This window comes from Triticum urartu, chromosome 1A, assembly GCF_056163025.1.
Source record: "Triticum urartu cultivar PI428250 chromosome 1A, HENAU_Tu73, whole genome shotgun sequence".
Lineage (NCBI taxonomy): Eukaryota > Viridiplantae > Streptophyta > Magnoliopsida > Poales > Poaceae > Triticum > Triticum urartu.
In genome coordinates this window covers 425298005-425306655 of record NC_141873.1, presented here as the reverse complement: position 1 = coordinate 425306655, position 8651 = coordinate 425298005, and positions in this window count along the sequence as shown.

The following is an 8651-nucleotide window of genomic DNA, read 5'->3' as shown; positions in this document are numbered from 1 at the left end:
TTCACACCCTTTGGCTTATTTGGACCCTCATTTTCTTTTGAAAAAGCAGCAACATGAGAGCCGCCGTCAGGCCCGGAACGAGGATGAACCGCCTTCTGTTCTTCAACAAATTCCTCAAAAACGCCACATTGTGGTCCCTTTTATCTTCATCTTTTACTTTTGATTAATGGATCTTCTCCCTTGCATTACTAACTTTATTTTATCTTTTGCCGGAGGTGTCTCGCTCTTCTGGCGACTCATCTCAAACTCAATTTCCGGCTTTCAAGACTGCCCATGGGTAAGGAAAAAAATCATCTTTCCTCCGTGTCTTTCAAACTGCATTTTTGTACTAACTGTCTCATAACATCTTTCGTAGTGGCCAAGCCAAGTCCAAGAAGGCCAGAGTAACTAAACCGGCGGAAGACCTATCAGTCCTTGATCCTGAACCGGCCATGCCAACTTCTCCCCCTCGAACTGAAGCACCAGAAGACCCGGCTGCTGACACTCAATTAGACCTTCCTGAGCCGTCAGCTAATGACACCGTTGTTAACCCCTCTACTGCCGGACCATCCAGCTCGGCTAACCCGCCATCATCTTTTGATCATGATGTTCTGATCACTGGAAGCCGTTTTGTTGAGCCGGGGACTCCCACCTTGTTAGCTCGACACACCGCTAAACAAGAAGCCCTGGAGAGACAGAAAGTGCATTTTGATATCTCTCACTGAAGTCATCTGAATGCTAATGACATATTGTCCAGCTATCTCAGCCATGTTCATTCCAGCTATGAGTTAGAGATTGAGATGGTCAAGCAACTTCAGCTGAAATATGAGGTATGTTCTCTAGTTTACTTATACTCTGCCAACCCCCAAGTCTTCAGATGATGATTCTGAATGATCTGGAGACTTTATGATATAGATGGATACTTTCTCTCTAAGTCTTTCAAAAGTCCAACAGAATAGTGCAAACTTCACCTGTAGTCCCCAAGGGCCGGTTCATTTGATCATAAATGAGCCGGTACTTAATTTCATAACTGTCTTGTGCCAGTCCCAATAAATATTGTAATCCGGTTTAATCTTGAGAGACTTCCTAAATGTCATACATTAGCCCCCAAGTGCCAAGTGTTGTTACTTTGTAAGGTACTTGGGACTTGAAATATATAAAATTCATAAGAAATTGTTTTAACAGACATTAGCCCGCAAGTGTCAAGTGGTATTGCAGTGCAAAGTACTTGAGACTTGAATCTTTATAACTTTTAGTTTAAGCCATGACACACATGTGTATGTCTTGTAGAACACCCTATCTGAATTTGGGCTCCCAATTAACTGAGGCAAAGACCCGGCTGGCGGATCAAGAGGTAGAAATCAAGTCTGTTGATTCTAAACTTCAATTGAGTCTTGCTGAGACGGAAAAATTGAAAACCATCTTGATGGCCAAAAAGAAATCCTGGGCCGAAGAAAAGACGCTACTGACACAACGCGCTAAAAAAGCTGAAGCGGCTCTTGAGGAGGTTACCACGGAGCTTACCGGCTTAAAGAACCGGGTGTCTCAAATGGTTTCCGCCATCTTTGGTAACCCATCTGTACTGATCTTTTTGTACCTTCTTTCGACCCGGAATATGAACCGCCTGCTGACCCCTTGTTTAAAAAATATGTGCAGGCCCGCGAAGCAAAAATCTGAGCCAAGATAATGTGACTAAACTGAAGGCGGTCTATACCTTAGTGGAACAGTTGTACACTGGCACTCAACGGGCACTTGCTGCTATCTCTCCTGCCAACCAAGGACCCAACCGGCTGAGTGATGTCTTGAAAAAATTGTCAATCTTACCCGCCAGGTTTCAAGAAGTCAAATGATCCTGTGCCAGAGCCGGAGCCTTGACTGCCTCGAGCCGCTCCAAAACCTGGGTGCCAGATCTAGACCCGGCGGATGTAGCCAGGGGGTACCCTTCCGTGAAGGAAGACGGGTCTCTATAAGCAGGATGACTTTGTTGCTTGCGTGAGGGGAGTTCGACCTCAGGCTACCATTCTTGGAGATGAGACCAACATTGACAAATATCAGCCGGGTTTTGATTTGGAGAATAAGAAGATGGCGACTCCCTCTTACAAGGTGACAGACCTTATCCCGCCGGTACGTCAACATACGTTTGCTCCAGAAGTTGATCCGGCTGGCCTGATTGATGATGAAGCAGAGTTCATTGCCGTGAACGGCTTTGACTAGTCCAATCCCAGCTTCCAATTAACAGAAGGAGGTGAACCGGTGAGGGAAGAGTGAGAACCATCTTTGTGGGCTCTTTAAAGCCTTGTAATAGATTTAGCTTGAAACAACTTCATATTTTGCCTATGCCATCGTGCATAAGATGCCGTGTGTGACTCTTTGCTTCCCGATGTCAATATATGCGTCACATTTATGGTTATCTCTATAATATTTCGGCTATGTTCCTGTAGAAAAGGAAACATCTGGCTTGGCGGTTTAGCACCGAACAGGTCAGAATACCCGGTACATGACCAATGGTTTTTTTATAGTAGAAAAACAGAACCAAATGTGAAAATAAACAAGGTTGAAACAACCTTTGATTAACACAGAAAGAAACTGTTCATAAATAAATGCCATACCTGTATCTTTTGTATCTGGACCACCGGTTTACATGACCCAGTCCTTTTTTTGAGAAGTCAATGCTTCTTCATGCCTGATGATCATCATGCCTTGGCGGCTTATTGTCAAATAGTCAAGCCGGTGAAAAGACTATGCTGATCGTTTAAAATTGAGACAATAAAAGACCAATAAGGCAAATAACAGTTTGCAAACAATATAAATTAACCTTGTAACTGAAATTTGGGGGTTTCTGATTCGAATACGATCAGTAAACCGGACCAAAGGGGTTAAGCTAAGATTTGAATACGATCATATAGCCCCTAGTGGCTTTTGGCGTTGTGCTGATCAAGAGGGTATCGACAGCTATGTTCTCTTTGGTTCGAATACGACCTATGTTTGAACAGGAAGCCCCCAAATGACCTTGAGAGGTTTTTAACGACCCTGATTCGAATACGATCCAAGTCGGACCCAAAAGGGGTTAAGCTATGATTCGGATATAATCAAGAAGCCCCTAGTGAGTCTAGCTTTGAGCTGATCAAGAGGGTTACGACAACTATGTTCTCTTTGGTTCGAATACGACCTATGTTTGAACAGGAAGCCCCCAAATGACCTTGAGAGGTTTTTAACGACCCTGATTCAAATACGATCCAAGTCGGACCAAAAAGGCTAAACTTGATTCAGATATGATCAGCTCCTTAATAGTCATTTATATAGTGAAAAAGAGTAGAGGTATATAATCTTTGAAAAAGGAAAAGGATAGAGGTCCTGCTTTATTACTTATCATAGTATATACAACGTCAAAGTATGTACATGACGAGAGTCGGTGGCTCAGGTGTAGTATGGCCGAAGTTGCGCAATGTTCCACGGCCGGCGGGACTCCTCCTCCGACTTACGTGAGTCTTTGTGCTCTCGAACATCGATGAGGTAATACGACCCGTTGCTTAAATTCTTGCTGACCACAAAGGGTCCTTCCCAAGGAGGGGATAGCTTGTGTGCATCTGACAGGTCCTGGATGAGCCAGAGCACCAGGTCACCTTCTTGAAAGGTCCTGGATTTAACCTGGTGGCTGTGATAACGGCGCAGGTCCTGTTGATAAATTGCTGATCGAGCCACTGCTAAGTCTCTCTCCTCATCTAACAAGTCAAGTGCATCCTGTCAGGCTTGCTCGTTATTAGCTTCAACGTAAGCCGCCACACGAGGCGAGTCATGACGGATGTCACTAGGCAGCATCGCTTTCGCTCCATAAACCATGAAGAAAGGTGTATAACCTGTAGACCTGTTAGGAGTGGTGTTGATACTCCACAGCACCGAGGGTAACTCCTCTACCCAACAACCCGGCGTCCATTGTAAGGGAACCATAAGCCAGGGCTTGAGACCTTTTAAGATTTCCTGATTTGCTCTCTCAGCCTGACCATTGGATTGAGGGTGAGCTACAGAAGAAACATCAAGCCGAATATGCTCCCGTTGACAAAAATCCTCCATAGCCCATTGGGATAAATTAGTGCCATTGTCAGTGATAACGTTGTGCGTAAAACTAAAGCGAAATATCACCTTTTTCATGAACTGAACCGTCGTGACAGCATCACACTTACTCACCGGCTCTGCCTCAACCCATTTTGTGAATTTGTCAACTGCCACTAAAAGATGTGTCTTTTTATACTTAGACCTTTTGAAAGGTCCAACCATGTCAAGCCCCCAGACTGCAAACGGCCAAGTGATTGGAATCATCCGCAATTCCTGAGCCGGCACATGCGCTCGTCGTGTCAATTTTTGACATCCATCACATCTACTGACCAGATCCTCTGCATCAGCGTGAGCCATCAACCAGTAAAAACCATGACGAATAGCTTTGGCCACAAGAGATTTTGACCCGGCATGCTGACCACAATCCCCTTCATGGATCTCATGAAGTATTTCTTGGCCTTCTTCAGGAGAAACACACCCCTGAAACGCTCCAGTGACATTGCGATGGTATAACTCTCGGTCGGAAATTTTCATTTGACTTGGACCGCTAGGTTATCTATCGGGCCAGGGTCTCATCCTCTGGCAACTCGCCCTGGGTCATGTAAGCCAAGAACGGTACTGTCCAATCTGGGATGACGTGAAGAGCCACCACCAATTGTGCCTTCGGGTCAGGAACGGCCAAATCTTCCTCTGTACGTAACTTAACAGATGGGTTATGCAAAACATCCAAAAAGGTGTTAGGTAGCACCGACTTACGCTGAGATCCCAACCGGCTTAAGGCATCGGTCGCTTCATTCTTTCTATGGTTAATGTGTTCCACTTGATAACCCTTAAAATGTCCTACAACAGCGTCGACTTCACGATGATAAGCCGCCATGAGAGGATCCTTGGAATCCCACTTGCCTGACACCTGTTGAGCCACCAAATCTGTATCGCCAAGGCACCGGACCCAGCTCAGACTCATTTCTTTAGCCATTCGAAGACCATGGAGCAAGGCTTCATATTCTGCTGCATTGTTAGTACAAGGAAACATCAATCGCAGCACATCACAAAACTTGTCACCTCGAGGGGAAGGTAAAACAACTCCAGCCCCCGAGCCTTCCAACTGTCTGGACCCATCAAAGTGAATCGTCCAATATGTGTTGTCTGGTTTCTCCTCTGGCATCTGCATATCTGTCCAATCATTAATAAAGTCAACCATCGCTTGAGATTTGATCGCAGTATGTGGCACATACTTCAACCCATGAGACCCAAGTTCAATGGCCCACTTGGCGTCTCGTCCAGTAGCTTCTCTATTTTGAATTATGTCTCCCAAGGGAGCGGAGCTAACCACAGTGATTGGGTGACCCTGAAAGTAATGTTTGAGCTTCCGGCTTGCCATGAACACCCCATACACGAGCTTCTGCCAATGTGGATATCTTTGTTTAGATTCAATCAGCACCTCACTGACGTAGTAAACCGGCCGTTGAACCGGATGTTCCTTGCCAGCCTCCTTGCACTCCACCAAAATGGCCACACTAACACCTCGTGAGTTAGCAGCTACATATAATAATAGCGTCTCTTTCTCAACTGGAGCAACAAGAACCGGCGGCTCAGCAAGCTGTTTCTTCATATCCTCAAAAGCCGAGTTTGCAGCATCACTCCAAACAAAGTCATCCGTCTTTTTCATCATCTGATACAAAGGCATCGCCTTCTCCCCTAACCGGCTTATGAACCGGCTTAAAGCAGCAACGCGACCCGCCAGCTGTTGAACGTCATTGATGCACACCGATTTGGCCAGGGAGGTTATTGCCTTAATTTTCTCCGGGTTAGCTTCAATACCTCTGTTAGACACCAAAAAACCCAAGAGCTTGCCAGCTGGGACTCCAAAAACACACCTGGCCGGGTTAAGCGTGATTTTGTAGACCTGAAGGTTATCAAAGGTCTCTTCAGATCTGTTACCAAGGTTTCCTCTTCTCTGGATTTCACCACTATATCATCCACATAAGCATGAACATTACGCCCAATCTGATTGCGAAGGCAATTCTGTACACACTATTGATAAGTCGCCTGGGCACTTTTAAGCCCAAAAGGCATAGACACATAGCAGAAGGCTCCAATCGAAGTGATGAAAGTTGTTTTCTCCTGGTCCTTAACTGCCATCTTGATCTGATGATAACCTAAGTATGCATCCAAAAAACTCAAACGCTCGCAACCCGCCGTAGCATCAATGATCTGATCAATACGAGGGAGAGCAAAAGGGTCAGCCGGACAAGCTTTATTCAAATCGGTGTAATCCACACACATACGCCAGGTGTCGTTCTTCTTGAGTACAAGCACTGGGTTAGCCAACCACTCCGGGTGAAAAACTTCAATGATGAACCCGGCCGCCAAGAGCCGGGCAACCTCTTCTCCAATGGCCTTGCGCCTTTCCTTGTTAAATCGTCAGAGAAACTGCCTGACCGGCTTAAACTTGGGATCAATATTAAGAGTGTGCTCAGCGAGTTATCTTGGGACACCCGGCATGTCAGAAGGTTTCCATGCAAAGATGTCCCGGTTCTCTCGGATGAACTCGATGAGCGTGCTTTCCTATTTTGGATCCAAGTTGGCACTGATGATGAACTGCTTGGATGAGTCGCTAGGCACAAAATCGACCGTTTTGGTGTCATCAGCTGACTTGAATTTTAACACCGGTTCATGCTCCGTAGTTGGCTTCTTTAAAGACGTCATGTCTGTCGGGTCAACATTATCTTTATAAAACTTTAACTCCTCTGTTGCACAAACAGACCCAGCATAAGCGGCATCTCCTTCTTTACACTCCAGGGCTATTTTCCAGCTTCCATGTACTGTAATGGTGCCTTTATAACCCGGCATCTTGAGCTGCAGATATACATAACATGGCCGAGCCATGAACTTGGCGTAAGCCGGCCGTCCAAACAGAGCATGATATGGGCTTTTGATCTTAACCACCTCAAGAGTTAACTTCTCAGCCCTGGAATCATATTCATCCCCAAAGGCTACTTCCAGTTCAATCTTACCAACTGGTACGCCGACTTGCTAGGCACAACACCATGAAAAACAGTGTTGGATTGCTTAAGACTCTTATCAGTCAATCCCATCCGACGGAATGTCTCATAGTAGAGGATGTTGATGCTACTGCCTCCATCCATGCGCACTTTAGTGAATTTATATCCACCAACCTGAGGTGCTACTACCAAGGCTAAGTGACCCGGATTATCAACCCAGGGAGGACAATCTTCTTTGCTACACACAATAGGTTGTTCTGACCACCTCAAATAACGTGGAATCGTCGGCTCAACGGCATTGACAGCCCTCTTATGAAGCTTATGGTCCCTCTTGCAAAACTAGTGGTAAATACATGGTACTGCCACTATTCAACTATTTTGGGTTGCTCTGATATCCGGACTGTTGCTGCTCATTACCTTGGCCGGGTTGTGGATTATAACCTCCCTGGTTACCCGGATGGCCCTGATCGTGAAAACTGCCTCCACCTGAACCGGCGCCCGGGCCATGAAAGCCGCCTCCGCCTGAACCGCCGCCAGGCCCGTGACTTCCATCAAATGTGTTGGAATTTTTAAATGCCTTCATGATTGTACAGTCCTTCCACAGATGGGTGGCTGGCTTCTTCCGGGTGTCTTGTCTTGGACAAGGTTCACTCAATAGTTGCTCGAGGGTGGGACCTGACCCGCCTATCCTAGGGGTTCCCTACCCTTGCGTCGTTGGTTGTTGCCCTGTGCATTGGTGTTAGCCACAAATTCGTCAGCCTTACGTTTATTACCTCCTTGGTTTATCGGGTTATGCTGGTGACCCTTGTCGTTGCCGTTCTTCTTTCCCTTCCCTGTTTTTTCTTCATCAGACACAGGATCCTTGGTACTGTCAGAATCAGCATACTTGACCAGAGCCGCCATCAACTGGCCCATGTCATTGCAGTCACGCTTGATCCGCCCCAGCTTCGGCTTCAGAGGTTCAAAACGGCAATTTTTCTCCAACATTAAGACTGCCGAGCCGGCATTCATCTTATCATATGAATGTATTATCTCCTTGACCCGGCGCACCCAATGGGTTGTGGACTCACCTTCCTCTTGCTTACAATTGGTCAGGTCCACGATTGACATCGGTTGTTTGCATGTGTCCTTGAAGTTCTGAATGAACTGGGCTTTTAATTCCGCCCAGGAGCCGATGGAAGTACCTAGCCATTGTTGCATCGCTGACTTCCAATAGCCCCATCGCCATCTCATAACTCTCAATCCAGGCCCCAGGCTACAAGTCAGCCATGTAATTAGGCACCTTACGAGGCCCCTTGAAGTCTTTGGGAAAGCGCTCATTACGTATAGCTGGCACCAGGCAAGGGACACCTCCTATTCTTGTGGCTACTCCTTCGTCAACAGAGTTTGCTGGATAAGCTGGAAAAGCCTGATGAGCCGCATGTTCAGCTGCTAGTTGAATCGCCCATTCAGCCTCTTGACGGATCCTCTCCTGATCCGACAAGTTAAGGGCTCCGCCCTATGCCGGCTCATGCCTGCGCGGTTGGTTACGGCGTTGAGCGTTGCTTGACATTTCGGCTGAGTCCATATGCCTGCTATAGCTCGGGCTCCGGCTTGGGCGAGGGGTCGAGTGGA